This window comes from Capsicum annuum, chromosome 7 (genome assembly GCF_002878395.1).
Source record: "Capsicum annuum cultivar UCD-10X-F1 chromosome 7, UCD10Xv1.1, whole genome shotgun sequence".
In the NCBI taxonomy this organism is placed as follows: domain Eukaryota; kingdom Viridiplantae; phylum Streptophyta; class Magnoliopsida; order Solanales; family Solanaceae; genus Capsicum; species Capsicum annuum.
In genome coordinates this window covers 178,169,961-178,192,357 of record NC_061117.1, presented here as the reverse complement: position 1 = coordinate 178,192,357, position 22,397 = coordinate 178,169,961, and positions in this window count along the sequence as shown.

The following is a 22,397-nucleotide window of genomic DNA, read 5'->3' as shown; positions in this document are numbered from 1 at the left end:
GGGTTTTCCTTAATTACTCAACAAATTGATCTCAATTCCAAGCAAAACTCTCAAAATCAAGTATTTGATTACAATTCCAATCAATATGAGAAGCTAGTCTCAACCAAGTGATCTTCCATGATCTATAACAACGACACTAGAGCCTCTAGATTGCACCATCAATTACTCCATAGATCCAGTAATACAAGTTTCTTAACTCTATGGGAATTTGAATTAAATTAAAAACTTGACAATTTATGAAGTACCTCAAGACTTATGAATCCACACAAAGCCTCAAAATTGGTCAAAGCCAAAGCCATCTAAGGTTTAACTGATATTGTTAATAAAAGTTAATTGGGAAAAATTAAAGTGATTTTGTGTAAAGATACACATTACATATACAAAAATTAGAGAAATAAATTGGATGTTGATGAGTGAATGATGATGAAGAAGAAAGAATAATGGTAGATGACAAAAATAAAAATAATAAGGGGTTTTTGATATTTTTTATTATTTTTTTCGTATTGTGCTGACGTGGAACTAACGTGGCAGGCGCGTGTAAAACACCGCACCACATGCAAGTGGTATAATGTTGTACAAGGTGTAGAAAATTTTACTTTTATATAGTATAGGTGTGTATTAGGTCACTCCAATAGTTTAAGTGTTACTTGAACTTTTCGGGTATAGTTTAGGGTGGAAACCATGACTTTTTCAAAATTAACGATACATCAAAATTATCTCTTTAATAATAATTGATCATACGAACAAACAATTAACCTTTGGGTGATTCACAAATATCTTATAACCAAAAATTTTAATTTACCCATAATTGTTAGATCAGTTATAAGCATCAAGATTAATGAGTAATTAATTTAAATTTAATCTTCATTTTGGAATTAATTTTATAAAGATTCGATCATTTTGGTGATTAACGAATCTTACATATATAATTCAAGTCATATTAATAACAATAAATTTTATTATTGAATACTACAGTATTCTAACAACAAAGAGTTGTTTTCGTGATGTTTAGTATAACAAAGAACAAACATAATAAATTAAACCCATATTGAACAAATTATTCACTAAGTTTTTGTTTACATTTAACAATGAGCAATCCATATCTTAATTATTTTTCTTTTCCGAATGATCTGGTCATTTAGTTATCCATACACTATTTGACCAAACCTAACAAAACACATCATACCATTTTAACATAGAGGAAATTATTTCATCTCTAGTAAATTTAAGCATAACTTCAGGCATTTGTTGTGTTAAAGGCAAGACCCGTTCTATTCTCCAATCTGTTCAAATTTCAGGTTCTCAGGCTATCAATGTTTCAACTAACAGAAGCCAGCAGAAAGTCAAGAATGTCAAGTCAGGACAAAGTTCACGGTTAAATAGCATTATCACGTTACTTACAGTTTAATTTGGCACCATCATAATAAAATTTTAAAATTTATTCAACTAAATGGCCATAAACAAATCATGCCATCACAATTTAGGCATCACATCACAGGAATCTACTAATAACGGTAATTGTAAATTCCTAATTTATCACAAAATTTGGAGAAAACTTTTGCCTTTATGTATGAAAAATCATTAGTTCTTAAACCTTTCTCTGATACCATATGTAAGGAATTAACAGATTATATAATCCTATCAATTATTCAGGAACATAGAACTTAATGATTTTCACATACCATTCTATAATTATAGGCTAGTCAAGAAACATACCGAAATTCTCCATAGCTTCTTTGTTGCTCGAGATTAGCGGAAGCACAGAGCAAAAGTATAGTTTCTCTCTCTCTTTATCTTACGTTTCAGAATAATTTTGATGGAACTTATTCTTCTTTTGGCAGAGAGAGGACCCCTTTTATAATATGGAGAGCAGTTATATTTTCACGTTCCATCAACGTGAATTTTGGATATAATAGTTATCCCATTAACAGTAGTTTTAATCCTACTAGGTAACTTCCCCATACAGATTTAGGATTTAACTTATTTAATTATTATTAGTTTAGGTGTACACTCCTCGCGCGTGTACCTCACTTTATTGAGCTCAAACGTTACACTAAATAAAATATTTGTTTAAGTAATAAAGATGAATAAATTAAATTCAACACCTTTTTGAGAGTTTATTTAATTAAACCTAACTTTACCAAAAAAATTTCTCAAAGACGATCGGCATTCATCTACCACTTGTAAACTGCAACAAAATTATACGATGATAGAGACATCAAAACAATATAATTAATCTAACCTTTACGAAAAAAATTCCTCAAAGTCATCTGACACCTATCTACCACCTGTAAACTATAACAAAATAATACGACAATAGGGATATTAAAATAATACAACTAAACTTTACCTTCACACAAAAAAAAATTCTCAAAATAGAGATATAAAAATTAATACAATTAAACCTAACCTTTACCTAAAAAAATTTTCAAAGCCGATCGATATTCATCTACTACCTGTAAATTCAGCTACGACCTATAAACTACAAAAAAAATAATAATATAATAGTGATCACAAAATTTCAGTTTCGACGAAAATAATTCTTGTCTGAGTGAAAATTTTGACACTAAAGAATGACTTGAATGAAAACAAAGAATATATATATACACACACGTTGAATTCTATTATGTTGAAAAAAATAGTAAAGAAGTTGAGGGTTAGAAAATTAAGCATCCACCAATCTAAACATCCAACTGAATCAAGTTAGATAAGCATCAATCACATTTTCCCAAAAAGTAAATCAGTTTCTTCTCTAGTTTAACGTGCATCTCAATATTTATAAAAGTATTTCCTTAATAGAGTCCTATTTAGGAGTATTTTTCTATCCTATTTTAGGAGTATTTTTCTAATTGATAAGTACAAAGAAAAATATTAATTGATTCTCCTTCCATATATTTCAGGAGTCCCATATATTTTAGGAATCTAGTTAATATAATAAAAATAATTAAATAATAAATTAAATAAAATAGTGAAAAGACAGTTTTGTCAAAGGAGAATCTTTTAATAAAGGACAAAAAGTTCAAATCACTTTTCTAATGGCCTTCACACTTTTAATATATTATAGATATAGATTTAACCAAAATAAAGGGAAGAGGACAGAAACGACACTTCAATATAAACTATTTCCATGAAAATGACCATGAAATTTAAATTCTACTTTCTAGCCATTTCAATTTACTGGCTTGTTCTATACTGTTTCTACACACCTTCTATACAGTTTCTATACATATCTTATCCATATAAATAGTCTATAAAAAAATTACTCAGTTTTGATACACAATTTATACAATAATTGTACATTTTTTTTACACGTTTTATACAACAATTATGTAATTTTCATACACTTTCTATATATTTTTTATATATATTTTATACATATACATATTTGATAAAACTATACAATTTATATACATATATCTTATATAGATACATATTCTATTTAACAATTATGTCGTTTTTATATAATTTAATTATTATTTCTAAAAAATAAAAAAAAAGTAGAATATTTGATCAGTTAAAAAATTTATGACAAAAAAAATTAAAATATTTTTAAAAGAACCGAATTGTCCAAGTTGAATGTTGTATCAATATTGTATATAGACTGTATCAGTATTGTATATGGACTGTATATGGACTATGTAGGTCAAAAGGACTCAAATTAGGAAATGACTATATAACGGAAATAGTATATCCGACTGGCCACTTTTTGAAAAATTTTTAAACTTGGGCTATTTGATTTAAAAAGTCCTATATAGTGTCCTTTTCCCAATAAATTAAGTATAAATAACATAAGGTTCTTGTATTTTATTGATTGTTGGTATTATTAAATAAATTCCAAAAAAGTCATTAAAAATATGATAAAATAGTTCATTTTTTAAAATAACTACCGACGTATTCTACCATAAGCAGAGGGTCATAATTTTAAAATTATACTATAACACAAGAAAATAATATAAAATGCAAATACGTTTCGGTGAAGTCCTTGGATTTTTTTTTGAAAAAGTAATTTAATTATTATATTTCTAAAGCATTCAATTGATTTTTTTTTTTATATATTATTTTCTTGCATTACAAGTTATAAAAAAAATAGTTCTCCCATTTTCAGTGGAACCTTAGCTGCAATGCTGGGATAAACCTCTAACATCTAATTGAGTTTTAGCAAATACATTATGATGTGGTGAGACAAGCCTATCTAGGTCCCTTTTGGCCATCACAAATATTCATTTTTTTGTCAAAATTATTTTTTACTTTTAAAGAAAATGATGTTTGCTTATAAAAACTTCAAATACAACTTCAAGGGAAATCAAGAGTGTGTTTGGTATGAAGGAAAATATTTTTCAGTTTTCTCACGTTTGGTTGACTTAAATGTTTTATAAAATATTTTTCAAATCAACTTATTTTCCTTAAATTTAAGGAAAATAACTTTCATTCAAAAAGTAAGAAATACATTTTCCAAAACTTTCTTTCAACCTCACTAACAAGTTGAAATGTTCATACAACTCTCAAAATCACACAGCCCGACCCCGACCCTCAGTCCCATACCACCCACTTCACTCCCCCCCCCCCCCCCACCCCCCCCCCCCCCCCCCCACTACCCTCCTCCCCCTAAAAAAAATATTTTTTTTTTAAATTCAAACTTTTCTCTTACCCCACCCCTACCTGACCCCTTACCAGCCCCACTCCCACCTGTTGACACCTAATTTTTGTCCTCCACGACTAAATTTAATCCTGAGTTTCTTCAATTTTTATAAAAATTAAAATATTTATTTCATCCGAATAAATGCACTCTAAAGTATTTATTTGGGTTAATTTTGTTAATTAAGTGATGATTATACGTTTTCGTATTTACATATACGAGATTGTATAAATTTTGTTACTTAAATGAATATTTTTATTAAAATTAAACTTTTACTGATGTTAAACTTGAAGATTAATCCAAAAGGATAAAGTCTTGATTTGAGTATAATTTGTTCTCAAAATTAACTTATTTGGAGAAATATTTATTTGATTTTATCAAATCAAGAAGCTCAAGATTAAACGAGGTATTAATTCGTACTGAATTTTAATTTAGTTTAGTCGATCTATTAAATTTGGCCATAATTAAAATTAAATTGACCATAATTGCGATGCAATTAGCCAATTGATTTTATTTTGGCCAAATATTTAATGAATTGACTAAATCCTAAATTGATTGGGGTTATTTTTAAAATAACCCCAAATCCTAAATTCTACCCCACAACCATCAAAATTAAATACAAATTCCAAAAATTTTAAATTTGAATTTCAAAATTTGTACTAGATTGTACAATTCCACCTCAACCTTGTCCTTTTTCCATTTTTGAAATTCAAAATTTTTACTAGGTTGTACAATTTCCCTCAACCTTGTCTTTGTACTAGATTGTACGATTCCCCCTCAACCTTGTCCTTTTTCCATTTTTTGAAATTCAAAACTTGTACTAGCTTGTGCAATTCCACCTCACTTATCCTCTAGCAAACTGTAACGCCCTGAGTCTACACCCTAGATGTCACACAGTGCTTACGACCCTAGAGGATCACAAGCTAACCCATGACTGGTACCTGCCGTGAGCACTAAATAATAATACTGAAAGTATATGCGGAAGTATAACTTAAAATGCCATAAGGTTCTCCAAATACTGAAATAAATACTGAGTGTACTGATAATAACACCTAAAAAACAACATATCTGGCTGAGCTAGTCTGAAAGCCTCTAGTTGTTTGAATATAGAGTTGATGGGACAAATTTCCAACTAACCCCGACTGAAATAACTACTTAGCTAACTGAAATATTGATATAGATAAACTCTGTCCTTAAAATATGAGGACTCATACTGAATTTGCTGCTAATGGCCTGAGCTGCTAAGTACAGTCAGGATCCTAAGTATCCAAACCTATGATATGAGACATCACAACGCAAAGAAAGAGTATGCGTCAGTATGTGGAAAGTACTGGCATGCTAGGTGAGGTAGCCTGGTATACACGGGTTCATATGCATAAGATGATAACTGACTAAATAAACATCATAAAGTAACTGAATGAGAGTACATGTAAAACTGTAACTACTGAACACTCTGAATATGTAATACTGCGCATATAGTATCTGTCTGAATTAGACTGAAACTGAAGTACCGAGTTCTGATAACTGAAGTTTATACTGATACTGAGGTATTGATTTCTGATGGCTAAGTAACTGATAACTGATAGTCATGGTTCTGTAGAACTGTTTGAGTTCTATACTGAAAACTAAGACTGAAATTATAACTGTGAGAGTTATCATCTAACCTACATACCCCGATTTATAAATTGAGTAGGGGTCCAATTTGTTACCCCAGTTAGAAGGGTGTTAGCACCTTGCCACGGGATACTAACAATGTTGGGTCAACCCTAATCTAGTAGGAAGACTCATGATATATATATATATATGATTGTGTCAACCCTAGTCTGGTAGGAGGATGACTTACCCTATGATGACTTCGTAGTTCTGTAGCGCAGGGACTGCTACTAAGGGTCAAATTCTCTGCTGGAAGGAATGCCCCCATCCCTGGGTTCGCTCGGTGCTGAATCCTACTTCTAACTAAATCGACACTGAACTAATCACTAGACTGTACTAGGCTTGACTGAACTGACACTGATCGTGTTGACTAACTAAACTGGACTGAGTTCACTGAGTTATGCTAACTGACTGAGTACTACTGTTCTTTTCTTGACCTTTACTAGAACGATTCTATAACTACTGCAACTAAGTAAATAACTAGATTTCGGGTAATGAATACCCCTAGGAATCAATAGCATAATGGATACAACATAGCAAATCTTAAAGCATAGCAATAGTCATTTGTTCACAATTAATTCACTGGGTCATTTAGTCAAACACTTGGAGGTCATGAACTTGTACATGAATGAGAACACATGATAACATGTCTTGAATATATTATTAAATTTACATGGACATTCTATCAAACACTTGGGGAGCATAATTAATGTACATGGTAATGAACAACACATAAGCATCATGAATACAATGTGAAGTTGTTATTTTTCAAGGGTTTTAACATGGGAGATTTGTAATTCAACACACATGCTAACATAATTGCATGGAACTCATAAAAGATCTTAACTTGAAATTCATACAACAACACAACCATGAGCATAATTCAATTCATAACATAGGAATCATAATTTAAGTTTTAAAAAGGGTTCTTGAACTCCAAGGGTGGAAGAAAACCCAAGGATGAACACCTAACATACCTGAGTGATGGAATTTGTGAAGATTGTTGGGGATTTCTTGAAACTTAATCTTGAGCTTGATGAACTAGGGTTTCTTTCTTGAGAGGATTTTATGAATAAAGAATGAATTTTGCCCTTTGGGATATCAAATTTAGTGTTAATGTTGAATAATGTAAGGGGAAAATAACCCATTTTCCCCCACAAACTCGGATAAAAGAATGCTGGATGGGGTACCCATCACGCCGCGACCCCTGCTTGAGTCAAGAGGCCCTCGCAACGCGACCCCTGCTCGGGTCAAGCAGCCCTCGCGGCGTGACCCTGAGCCTAGGTCAACTGGCCCTCGCGACTCATCCTTATCGCGACTCCTTGCTATTTTGGACATCCATACTCACCCTTATGCTAGTTCAAAAAATCCAAAACTCGCCTGAGATGACCTACAAGTGACCCTGATCATAAATCAACTTGAAAATTGACATACTAAGGTCGGAAAGATTGAAAATAAGATCCTCCAATTTCGAAAGCTAAAAATGATTCTAAGTCTTGACACTTAGCTGAAATTTTCTAAGTCTGGGACCTTTTTTGACATGCTATATATGAATGAAATGACTAGGATTTTGCAGGGTATTACAATATCTCCCCCTTGGGAATATTCATCCTCGAATGAGACTGACTGAACTGTGAGGAACTGAGGAACTGTACTTACACTAACATGTATAACTGAAGCATGACTGAATTCTAGAGACATGACACTTGACTAAACTATTTCATGAATGATATGAAAATGTTATACAACTATAACTGAGCATGGAATAGAGTAAATCTAAGGAATACTGTTACTTTAGACTGAGTTTGAGTTTGCAGAGAAAAGGTGAGGATACTTGGTTTGCATGTCTAATTCTGCTTCCCAAGTAGCTCCCTCAAAGGACTGATTTCGCCAAAGAACTTTGGCCAAAGGAACTTCTTTGTTCCTTAGTCTGTGAATATGATGATCAAGGATTTTGACTGTGATTTCCTCATAAGAGAGTCTGTTCTGAATATTCATACTCTCTATAGGGACTACAATTGTTGGGTCACTAATGCACTTCTTTAGCAAGGAGACCTGAAACACTGGGTGCACTGATGCTTAGCCTGCAGGCAACTCAAGCTCATAAGATACCTTACCGAAATGGCTGAGAATCCTATAAGGACCAATATATCGGGGACTAAGCTTCCCCTTCTTGCCAAATCTCTTCACTCCTTTCATAGGAGATGTTTTCAAATATATAAAGTCGCCGATATCAAATCGAGATCTTTTCTTCTCACACCTGCGTACGATTTCTGTCAACTCAGATCTATCTTAAGACTCTCTCTGGTTAACTACACTTCCCCTAAGGCATCAAACACCAAGTCAGGCCCTACTACTGCGGCCTCACCTACTTCAAACCAACCAATAGGAGATCTACATCTCCTCCCATAAAAGTCCTCAAATAGAGCCATCCAAATACTGGAATGATAGTTGTTATTATACGCGAACTCAATCAAAGGTAAGTTGTCATCCCAACTTCCCTTAAAGTCAACAACATACATTTTCAACATATTTTCTAAAGTCTGAATGGTCCTTTCTGCTTAACCATCCATCTGAGGGTGAAAGGCTATACTAAGGTGAACTTGGGTACCGAGACCCTTTTGAAAAGCCTTCCAAAAGTGAGAGGTGAACTACGTACCTCTATCTGAAATGATGGATAATGGGACACCGTGTAACCTAACCAACTCTCTGATATAGAGCCTGGAATGGTCCTCGGCTGAATAAGAGGTATGAACTGGCTAGAAATGCGCTGACTTAGTTATCCTGTCCACAATGACCTAAATCAAATCATGCTGACAACGAGTACGAGGCAAACCCATCACGAAATTCATGTTCACTTTCTCCCACTTTCAAGTGGGGATACTAAACTCCTTCATCGACCCACTAGGGTTTTGATGCTCAACCATAACCTGCTGACACGTAAAGCACTTAGATACAAACTATGCAATGTCTCTTTTCATCCCACTCCACCAATAGACTTTCTGCAAATCTCATTACATCTTAGTGGCCCCTGGATGAATCAAGTAACGCGCACCATGCGCTTCTGCAAGAATCTGCTATCTTACGCCATCCACACATGGCACACATAATCTACCCTGACGATGCAACACACCATCTTCCCCTTAGGAGAAAACCTCTACCTTTTGGTATCTAACTGACTCTTTCACCTTAACTAAACTGGGATCTCTGTCCTACTTTTCCTTACTTAGAAAACCAAAGATGATTCCGAACTATTCTGCATCCAAACACTACCCTCAGCCGAATCAACCAAACGGGCCCCTAGTCTAGCAAACATCTTTGGACTTCCCAAAAATCAGAGAAAACAATTTCTCTTTCTCCAAAACCCCATCGTTCAATCACATCTTTCTTTCCAAAACAAAAAAACAACCAAAAGCCCTTTATTCTTCCTTTTCACCACCTGTTCTCCACCACCCCAAATGGAGAAACCCTAAGCAACCCTAGCGCAGTGTCATCCTTGGCCGCTTTTGCCAAGATTTGCCCATTTTGGTGTTTTGTTAGTCTATGATTTCCCTTTCATTAGGGAAATCAATCCCAAAATAATGATACAATGGAAAATCTACCCCAAATCCGAGATATTGTGGCCTGAAAAGCTGAAGATTTGGAAGTGGGAGGGAGTTTTGTTTTAGAGAATTCAGAATTTGAATTTTCATATGGCCCCTCTTAAATTCTGATGTTTTTGTGAATTTTTTGGCTTCAAATTTGGACTTCTAAGTCTGGATTTGCACATATGTATGTGTGGGTGTCTTCATCCACTAGAGGGGAGGGAAGTAGAGAAGAGAGGGAGTGGGAAGGAATAATCTTTTCATATCAAAATCTATAGATTTTTCTCTTTAATCTTTCTATATCTTGTTGTTTTCCACTTAAAAAGGGTTAAATGGCTCTCTCTCCACTCTTCTCTGGGCAGCTGCTCTCGTTCCTTAATCATTGCTCAAAAGTTTCGGCGAACTCACGGCGCCAGAGATACCTATGTTGCTAATTTGTGGGATTTAGGCATTGCTTCGGTGAAAGCTGTTGAAGCAATGCCACCCATTGCCTCTATCTCTTTTTTTATTTCTTAATTTGTGGGATTTAGGCATTACTCCGGTGAAAACTGTTGAAGCAATGCCACCTATTGCCTCTATCTCTTTTTTTATTTATTTCTTTTATCCTCCATCCAATAGCTCAATCACGTTGTCTACACATGCTTATTGTTCATAACTGATTGGGTTGTATTTTTTCATTCGTAATTTCGTTGTTAATCGAGAACATTGACTCCGGCAGATTCATTTGGGCATGGTTTCATAGTCTATTAGTTGTGTGTTCTTTCTTTCTATTTCTACACTATATTTTGCAACTTTGAATACACCTTTGAAGTGTTTTTCATAGCCATCTTTGGTCATTTTGTTGCTACAGTGCTTCTGTTTTGGACCCTTTTCCCCAAGTACTATTTAGGAATTACCAATTGATAATTTTATTTTGATTACTTTTATTAACTAGTAATGAACAAGATACTATACAAAAGTGGCCAGTGAAATTTAATTCGAAGCCACATACGTTTTAGAAGAACTGTTCCTCGATTAGGGCCATTTAATAAGAGGTGATGACGAGAAACCAATTTCAAAAAGTGAATTTGACTATGTATTGTGGTTGTGTACTAGGACGACTGACGAGCAACCAATATTTTCTACCACAACTCGATTCAATGACTTGCCTAAAATTTTGTTTCAACATATCTGAGCCTCTTTAATCACACCTCTTATGTATTTTCTTATATTTGCATATGCAAGTCAATGTGGGTCTAAACTACTTGACTACACTATGTTATTGGATTTTGTATGGACTAGCTATTTTTTTATCTGCTCAGGTACAATTAGCGGTAACATATCCATTGAATAAGAAATTGAATAAACGAATAAAATATATTTTATGCTTGCGACTTTATTTGATCATGTCAAGTTTATATGTATTTTATTTATCCTACCACAAACTAACACCTTTATCTTTATTTTTGTTATTCGAGAATCAATGAAAAATTACGTCACCTAAAATAATCGCCCGTTATATTTGCAAACTTTACAATATGTATATATATATATATATATATATATATATATATATATATATATATATATATAATGAAATTTAATAAATAAGCATATATTATGTCGCTACTAACGAAAACAGGCAATATTCATGTCTACTTGAACTTTATCAAGACGAAGTATATCAGTTCAACTTATTTTCTTCAAAAGTAGATGATAAGGTATATTTTATGATTATTATTGTAAGTATTAATTTTACTGCTACTATTATTATTGAATGCGTTATCAACTCTATTGTATATTTACTTTACTACAACATTTTGCTTCACGTACTTTCAATCTATGAAAATTTCATAAATCAAATGAATTTTTGTATCATTTCATATACTTCTACATATACGCTTATTTGTGTTTATTTCACAAAGAATAAATTTTCGCGTACTTTAAAGTATACTTTTCTACTTTATAATGACTTATTTATGTATTTAACTTAATATAACCCCATAAACGTATTTTATTATAAAGTTATAAAACTTTTATACTCTCTGGTGTATGTTCTGTTATAACAAAAAATACTATCCCTCTTCATATTTAAAAACATTTGTATATATATACATTTTCAATCATCATATTACCTCCTTGTATATTGTAATGTTACATCTTATACACCTTGAGTATCGTTTTGAAAAATAATAGAGATTTTCTTATCACAGCATCGAGCAAATAACTAAGGCAAATATTTCTCAGATGTTTTCTCAAACTATGATTAAGGATTATCTTCGGATAGGCTCTGAGGGATGCCTAATACCTTCCCCTTGAGTAACCAAAACCTTTACTTAGAATCTCATTGATTTTTGCAAACTAAAAACAAAGTTTTTTTACATTAAAAATTGGTTTTTCTAGTTTTTACTTAAAAGTTAGGTGGCGACTCAAACAAATACTTTTTTAAAAAACTCAGAGTCATCACGACCACAATACGTTGCGGACTGTTTCAGTTGATTCGAAATAGGGTGCGACAGCGTGATGATTCTGTTGGGGATATACTTATGTATTGATCTTAGCAAACTTAGTTTAGGAACGTTATTTGGGATATTTGTCTATTTCCTGTACATCCTTTCTTTATTTATGTTTATATCATTCTTTGTTTGAAAGGATGCAAGCCAAAATTCAAACTTGCATTCCTTATTTGTTTGAAAACATTACTTGTTACTGCTTTCTCATTTGCATTTTTCTATCAAGTCTTGGTTGTACACAATTCACACACTGTGGTTCACGCGGGAGGTGTCTCATACTCCTCTAAACCTTCTTTGGATTCCTTAGTTTCAGAGTTGGTGCAATTTGGTTAGTGTACCTTCTCGCAATTATTCAATCCCACCCTGAAATATCTAGAAAATGTCTTACTCTAGAAATAGATCATGTTGCATACACCTTAGGCAGGACAGTCTAGGTATCGTCTTTGCTACTAGGAAGACGCCCTTTTCATCAAAGGGTTATGTACCCTACGACATACTTTGTGTGAAGATTAATTCAGATAGTGTAGATACTAAACACTAATGGATTCAAAATAATTATGGTTGTCTTTTTCTAATTCCATAAATAGACGTAGAGTATTTTAAAAACTCTGCCTTCATTCTACACTCCTTTTCAATTCAATAGATACGGAGAAATACTCAGACTCCATCAATCTTTAAAATCCCCTCTCAAAATGCAAAATATCGCTAAAACTATATTTCATTGAACGTATTTCTTTTAAAGTAGTGTGTTCTTAAAAATCTTTGTTTGTATTCGACTCCTTTTTCAAATCTACGGATATGAAGTATTATGAAAACTTCACTTACGTCTGCTACTTAGATCTATATGGGTGAAGGATACCAAATATTCTTCTGACGTTTGATTCTTCCTTGTCAACAAACACAGAACATTTTCGTTTGACTTCACTTTCCGAGTCTACACTTATGACTACACAAATGTTTGACCCATTTTTTTAATAAGGATATTTTTGAAATTCTACCTTTATCCAACCTTCTTCTCGAGGTCAATAAAAGCAAACTATTTTCAAAACCCAACATTTATACCACATTCTTTCAAACTAACAAAGAGGATTATTGCGGAAGCTCTACTATTTCCAACATACATCTTAAATTCAATAAATGAGAGTACTAATTAAAACTCTACCTGTAACTGGCGTCTTGTCCAATCTAACTGGCGAGAGACACTATTTAACCCTCTCTAATAGTCTCTTCGTCCTTTTTTCCTAGTATACAGATATATATTATTCGTCAAGTTTTTGTCTCTATCTAATAATCTTTTCACGACAATAACGGTGGGGCATTGTCAATTACTGCCCATGATCTGCCCTTTCTTCCCAGCTAATGTACGTAGAATATTTTAAGCCCTACTCTTACTCTTGACATCTCAATCGTAAGATATTTTCTTATCGATGATGAAGCCTTGATATTCTCTCACTTCTTAAGGGAATTATTCCAGCCCTCTCCTACTAATTCGTATTGATCGTTTATCCATGTAGCATCTTTTGTTACCTTCATTATGAATTTTTTTTGGCATTACCATTTTACTAATCCATAAATGTTTTGAATCCAAAACATATCAAAGCTAAATTCATCTGTATCAGTCTATAAGAATGTAAGCCTACCTCTGATCAAATAGATGCTCTAAGACGCATCTACTTGACATTATTTGAATAATTCGAACATGATCAATGATTTTAACCTAACTAAATTTTCCTAACACTAGCAAGTGCTTAATGGGAGGACCAACAAATATATTACTCTCTTGAAGAACTAGAGTACAACTAATAGTCTTCGTAGACAATCGAAGACGTCATGAATCATCAAGTCCCCGAAGATAACTGTAGGATCTTACAACAATCAACAGTCTTCATAGATAATTGAAGATGTCATACATCATCTTACAACAATCAATAATGTTCGCAGACAATCAAAGACGTCATCAAGTCCCTGAAGACAATTGGAGGATCTTATAACAATCATCATTCTTCGTAGACAATCAAAGACTTCATGCATTATCAAGTCCCCGAAGACAATCGGAGGACCTTACAACAATCAACAGTCTTGTAGGCAATCGAAGATGTCATATATCATCTCACAACAATCAACAGTCTTCGTAGACAATTGAAGACATCATCAAGTCCCCGAAGACAACCGGAGGATCTTACAACAATCAATGTTCTTCGTGGACAATCAAAGATTTCATGCATCATCAAGTCCCCGAAGACAATCGAAGGATCTTACAACAATCAACATTCTTCATAGAAAATCGAAGATGTCATGCATCATCAAGTCCCCGAAGACAATCGGAGAATCTTATAATGATCATCATAGTCTTCGTAGACGATTGAAGACATCATTCATCCTTGAGTTCTCATTAACAATCAGAGACATAATGAATTCTTTTAATTGGATACACAATCAATAAGAGCATTACGACATAAATCTATTTCTACGCAACAATGTCGCATTGCTTGATGAGGAATATCAAACTCACAAACTAGAGTCTTAGAGTAGTACTTCGACTCTAATCAATTTTTCTGCATCGTCAAATAAGACCTCAATTTATTCTTTTGACTATCCTTACCTTTGTTCACCTTCCAAAATCCTTAATAGAAATATATGAGGTTCTAACCCCCGTTCACCGTCCAACATGAGTTTGCACATTAAAGTAGAGTCATGTTTATGAGTCTATCGCTCGCCGCCTTTAGAATCGGGAGACTACAAGATATGTCCCGTCTTAAAAAGTTTGTCGTCATTCGGGAGTTCATCTGCACTAACTCTATAAAATTCTTTTCAAAGAAATCAATGTCAATTAAAACATACACTGGGACAAAATTTGAGAACCTCTCAAATTTTATCATTTTCTCCACTTTAGAATTATATCCAGCCTGATTCTCATCTACTTTAGGGATATCTAGGTATACTTAATTTAAGAGTGGACATATCCATCGCATTCGTGCTAAATCTTTACAGTCGCCACTAAAACACAGTGCTATCATAATATGACACTGGGCATATTTTGAAGTCCATCAACATTTATCGTATCTCCACCTTCGAATTACAAATGGACTAATTTCTTGTGAAACCCAAAATATGTAGGCAACTCAGAAGTTGGAGCTCAACCTTAATCTTTCAAATTTTCCTTTTCGTTAAGACAAAATTGGCTAGGTCAACATGATTGTCCGAAGATTCTTAAACAAATCTTTGGTCAATCAGGGGCAGCTGTTGACACCCAATTTTGGCTCTCCCCCTTTCTTTGATTAAGTTTTTTATGTTTCTTAGTCTGAAATAATTTACTAAATTCAATTCACTCCTTTATCTATTATATTTTTAACATTTTAATCAATTAGTTTTATATCATACCAAAATATTTTTGACATTTACATTTACATTTTTTTATTCTTCTTGTCACTACATCACTACTATATTACTTTTATTTTAATACTTATATTAAGTTATTTACATAATTTATATCCGTATGTATTGAAGGAAAATAATTAGGACAAAAGAAACATAATTAAATTAATTTAAAAGAAAAGAAAGTGTTTGAGCTATTTTTAATTCAATTACAATTATATTTATTCAAGCCTGATTATTTATCAATTTCAGACCAAAAAGGTTCAAACTTGGCTCAAAATTCAGTCCATTCCCTACATCCACCTCATCAATCCATGCCACACCACATCATCAATCACACACTGCCACATCATATAAAGAAACACAAATTTTCCTTCAAAAGCACAAGTCTATCTTAATCGTTGGTTTTTCAGCTTTTATGTATTTATATTTACATATTTATACATATATCATCCCTTTTTATATACATCCTTTTAAATCCAAACCATTCGATCAAACGATCGGACGATCCAGATAATGATCAACATTACAAGTACCAAACATCTTTGGACTTCCCAAAAATCAGAGAAAATCTCTTTCTCCAAAGCCCCATCGTTCAATCATATCTCCCTCTCTAAAACAAAACAACAACCAAAAACCCTTTTTTCTTCCCTTTCACCGCCTGTTCTCCACCAACCCAAATGGAGAAACCCTAAGCCACCCTAGCCCAGTATCAGCCTTGGCCGCTTCTGCCAAGATTTGCCCATTTTGTTGTATTGTCAGCCCGTGATTACCCTTTCATCAGGGAAATCAGTCCCAAAATGATGCTACAATGGAAAATCTACCCCAAATCTGAGATATTGTGTCATGAAAAGCTGAAGATTTGGATCTGGAAGGGAGTTTTGTTTTAGAGAATTCAAAATTTGAATTTTCATAGAGCCCCTCCTAAATTCTCACGTTTTTGTGAATTTTTTGGCTTCAAATTCGGACTTTCAATTTCGAATTTACACATATGTATGTGTGGGTGTCTTCATCCACTAGAGGGGGAGGGAATTAGAGAAGAGAGGGAGTAGGAAGGAATAATCTTTTCATATCAAAATCTACAGATTTTGCTCTTTACTCTTTCTGCCTCTTGTTATCTTCCTCTTAAAAAGAGTTAAATGGCTCTCTCTCCACTCTTCTCTGGGAAGCTACTCTCGTTCCCTACTCATTACTCAGAAGTTTTGGCGAACTCACGGCACCAAAGTTACCTACGTTGCTGATTTGTGGGATTTAGGTGTTGCTCCGGCGAAAGCTATTGAAGCAACGCCACCCACTGCTTCCATCTCTTTTTTTATTTCTTTCTATTCTCTTTCATCCAATAGCTCAATTATGTTGTCTATGCGTGCTTATTGTTCATAACTAATTGGGTTGTATTTTTCTATTCGTAATTTCGTTGTTAACCGAAAACATTAACCCTGACAGATTCATATGGTCATGGTTTCATAGTTTATTAGTTGTGTGTTCTTTTTTTCATTTCTACGCTACATTTTGCAGCTTTGAATACACCTTTGAAGTGTTTTTCGTAGCCATATTTGGTCATTGTGTTGCTACAATGCTTCTTGTTTGGACCCTTTTCCCAAGTACTGTTTAGAAATTATCAATTGATATTTTTATTTTGGTTACTTTTATAAAACTAGTAATGAACAAGATACTACACAAAAGTGGCCAATGAAATTTAATTTGAGGCCACATACGTTTCAGAAGAATTGTCCCTCGGTTAGGGCCCTTAACAAGAGGTGACGATGAGAAATCAATTTCAAAATGTGAATTTGACGATGTATTATGGTTGTGTACTAGGACGGATGACGAGCTATCAGTATTTTCTACCACAACTCGATTCAATAACTTGCCTAAAATTATGTTTCAACATAGCCGAGCCTCTTTAATCACACCTCTTATGTATTTTCTTATATTTACATATGCAAGTCAATGTGGGTATACCTACTTGACTACACTATGTTATTGGATTTTGTATGGACTAACAATTTTTTTATTTGATCGGGTACAATTAGCGGTTGGAGATTGCTGATTGTTAAAATGAGTAACCATATCCATTGAATAAACGAATAAAATATGTTTTATGCTTGCGACTTTATTTAATCATGTCAATTTTATATGTATTTTATTTATCCTACCGCAAACTAATGCCTTTATCTTTATATTTATTATTCGAGAATCAATTAAAAATTACGTCAATTAAAATAATTGCCCGTTATATTTGCAAGCTTTGCAAAACACACACACACACACACATATATATAATGAAGTTTAATGAATTAGTATGTATTATGTCGCTACTAACGAAAATCAATTCAATTTATTTTCTTCAAAGGTGAGATGATAAGGTATATTTTATGGTTAATATTGTTACTATTAATTTTACTGCTATTATTATTATTATCGAATGCTTTATCAATTCTATTATATATTTACTTTACTACTATATTTTGCTTCACGTACTTTCAATCTGTGGGAATTTCACAAATCAAATGAATTTTTGCATCATTTCATATACTTTTACATATATGCATATTTGTGTTTATTTTACAATGAATATTCTCACGTACTTTAAAGTATACTTTTCTACTTTATAATGACTTATTTATGTATTTAACTTAATATAACCCCATAAGCATATTTTCTTATAAATTTATAAAACTTTTATACTTTCTACTGTATGTTGTGTTATAACAAAAAATACTATCCCTCTTCATATTAAAAAAATATATTTGTATATATATACATTGTCAATCATCATATTACCTCCTTGTATATTGTAGTGTTACATCTTATACACCTTGAGTATCGTTTTGAAAAATAATAGAGATTTTCTTATCACAACTTTGAGCAAATAACTAAGGCAAATATTTTTCAGATGTTTTCTAAATCTAAGTTTAAGAAATATCTTGGGATAGGCTCTGAGGGGTGCCTAATACCTTCTCTCTAGTAACTAAAACCCTTATTTAAAATCTCATTGATTTCGCAGACTAAAAACAGAGTTTTTTTACATTAAAAAATAGTTTTCCTAGTTTTTCCTTAAAAGTTAAGTGGCGACTCAAACAAATAATTTTTAAAAAAGATCAGAGTCATCACAACCACAATTATGTTGTGGACTATTTCGGCATATTCGAAATAGGGTGCGACACCCATATCTCTGAATTTGATGTTATTTTTGAATGACATATCATAGTGTGTTATGTTTGTGGCCTAACAGTTTGCAAAATCACCGCTTAAGATTGAAGTTAATCACTTTGACTTACACGTGATAGTTGGCTCATTCACATGTAGAAATTATAATTTAAGTGCTACTTTTAAGATCTAACTCCTTTATCGATCCTTAATTCTTTTGATTAAAGAGTTATTTTTCTCCATGATTATATACCATGATGAAATCTAAGTTCTTTTGATATATGTTTGTAGTCATGATTTATTCATTTTCGTGGTCAAAACTGTCTCTGATTTTCTGTTGTTTAGATTGAAAAGTTGTTAGGGTTATAAATTTTGTTGAAATGATGTAGAACTAAAATAGGAGTTGGCATAATGGGACACTTTTTTTAGAATTAATCTTTTACTATTTTTTTAATTTTGTCTTTGAATATAATTTCTCAAACATGTTTAATATATGCTATTTGCGTCACCTCGCTTATTGATTTATTTCTTGAAGTATTTTTATGCATTTAAACGTCCCATTGTTATTTACATACTATCATGAATTTTTCTTCAAATATGTTGATTGACTCCATTTGATGTTGAAAAAGTGTTCTTGCGTTAGTATGTATTGTATTTCATATTTGAGATGTCACAAAAAGATTTCTTCATCTTATGCTCATTCCCCTTTTCTTTCTTTGATGAAAACATGCCTTAAAGTATATCATATCATAGTATTTGGTGTAAATATGTGTTAATCTATAGAAAATATTTATCCAAATTTTAAGTAACTATACTTGCGGATCAATGTCTTCTTTTCAAGGATTAGTCGATTATATTGTGCTAGGTTCGATTTTTTGTAAGATTGTTTGAGAAATGAATTAATTTCCTTTTCGTTGAATAATTTGATTTGTTTTTTATATCATAATATACTATTTATTTATGCTTGAAAATACTATTTTTTCATCTCATATATCTTTAAGTATAGAATTTTCGAACACATATTAGTACTTGTTCTTTTATTTTTTTATCGCATGAATATGTTTTGGAGTCCAAATGGGCTTCGTTCCTCTTGCATTTTCATAATGGGTCAATGAGACCCACCTCATCGAGTCAAGTCCGAAGTTTAAATACAAAGTCGATTATATGGTGTGCGGGTGCAAGAAGATGGAAGAAGAAAAATTGATCAAAATCCATTAATGAGGTCGCTAAGAGACTTGAAAAGTCTCGATTTTTATTATTGTCTTATTCTTTATTTATTTATTTATTTATTTATTTATCTATTTGTTCATTCATTTGGGCCTCGAAGTCAAAGTTGTAATTTCATACAGATGAAATGAATTTTTGGGTCTTCAAGGTTCGAAAACTAGCTTAAAACAGGTTATGGGTCAAAAGCCTAAATAAGTAGGTTAGGACAAGTGCAGGTGGGGCAAAAGCTCAAATGATTAGATAAAGACAGGTTGTGGGACGAAAATCCAATTAAATTAGGACAGGTTCATTTAAATGATATGGGCCTAATGGCAAGTCTTTTAGTCTCCACCTTTCCCCTTTATATGCTAGGTTTTTTTTTTTTTTTTTTTTTAATTTTCTTAGATTTAGTTAAAATTTTCTTTAAGTCGTCAAAACTCATTTTGCACAAATCTTGAAAACAACTTTTTCCTTACTCAGTTTCTTTTCAAAAATCAACTTTCCCTTTTAAAGTTAGTCAAAAAGTTATTTTCAAATAGTCCGGATAACCGTAAGTTAGAGGATACTCTTGGCGTCTTAACAACCTTTCAAGAGTATTAATAGGAACCACTTACTCGAAATTTCTAAACATAAAAGATTTTTTCTGTTTTGAGTATTTTCAGTAAATTTTTTTTTATATTTTCTCAAAAATTAAGTGGCGACTCTGAAATTTCTTATATTGTTTAGAACTTTTTTTTAAAGTTTCGAAATAGTTTAAAAGGTCGTAAAAATAATGTTTTTAAAACCCTTCAAATCAGAAAAGGGCAAAACACCACGCCCCTCAATTTAAAAAAAAAATTTTAATTTATTTTTTTAAATTCAACTTTTTTGTTACCCCACCCTCACTCCCCCCACCCGATCCCCTACGAGCCCACTCTCCCAATTCTTTTTTAAATTTATTTTTAAAAATAAATTCAAAACTTTTTCTTACCCCATTCCTACCACCTACTCGCCCCCCCAACCAACCCCCACTCCAAAAAAAAGATTTAATTTATTTTTTTAGAAAATGTTTCAAATTTTTTTCTTACCTCACACTTCTTACCCTATTCGTTCTCATTATTTTTTTAAAATATATACAAATACTTTTAGAAAAATATTTTCCTACTTGCGTAATGAACACAAGAATATAAGTAAAAAACAACTTATTTTTCTAGAAAATATTTTCCTCCTCCATAACAAACACACCCTAAAAGCATTATTTTCGGTGTCAAAAATTATTTTTGTAATCTTTAGCTAAACACTAAAATGTATTTTTTGAAAAACATTTTTTTCATTCACTAATCAAACACTAGGAAATGTTTTTCAAAAAATATTTTTCGCTCACTAACCAAACATGAGAAAAATAAATAAGAAACCAACTTATTTTACATGAAAACATTTTCTAGAAAAATATTTTTCTTCATTACCAAACACACCCCAAGTCTCAATCTGTTTTCACTTTTTTCACTCCCACTTCTCTCACAAAAATTAAAAATAACTTCAATTTAAACTCATGGTCAAATAAAACTTCAACTCTAACTTCAATTCGAATACCAATATTTTTTTTTCATGATCAAATGCTTACTTAGTGAGAATGTTGCTTCTTAAGTGAAATTTATATGCTATTTTAGGAAAATCATACCTAATTGGCAGAGTACGAGAGATAATGGATACTCCCTTCGTTTCATAATAAATGAATTGTTGAATTTTATCACACAAATTAAGAAAAAAGCATTAAAGACATAAATTTAACATAACTTTTCATTTTACCCCAAAAAAGGAAAAAAACTGACCTTGTAATACCTTTTCAAAAGTTAATTGGTTGTCAAAATCATAAGGGTAAATTTGGAAAAAAATTCAATGATTCACTTATTTTGAAACACCAATAAATACTCCAACAATTTACTTATTCCGAAACGGAGGGAGTATAAGAAATTAAAGCAAGACAAACAATAGCACTAATTAAATAATTAGGATGTTACATTACCTCACCAGTGACCATGCATGCTCTTGCTCAGTAGCAGTGGTTAAGGGTGTGTTTGGTATGATGGAAATATTTTTTGGAAAATATTTTTCTATTTTTTCTTGTTTGGCTATAATATAACTTTGGAAAAATATTTTCCAAAGGAACTCATTTTCCTCCATTTGAAGGAAAATGACTTCCCTCGTGAGCCAAGGAAAGTCATTTTCTAGAAAATATTGAGATGTGATTTATTGGAATCAAAATATGAATAAAGTGACCAGAATAGATCACCTATTTAATAAGTTAGCAAAATAGGCTAA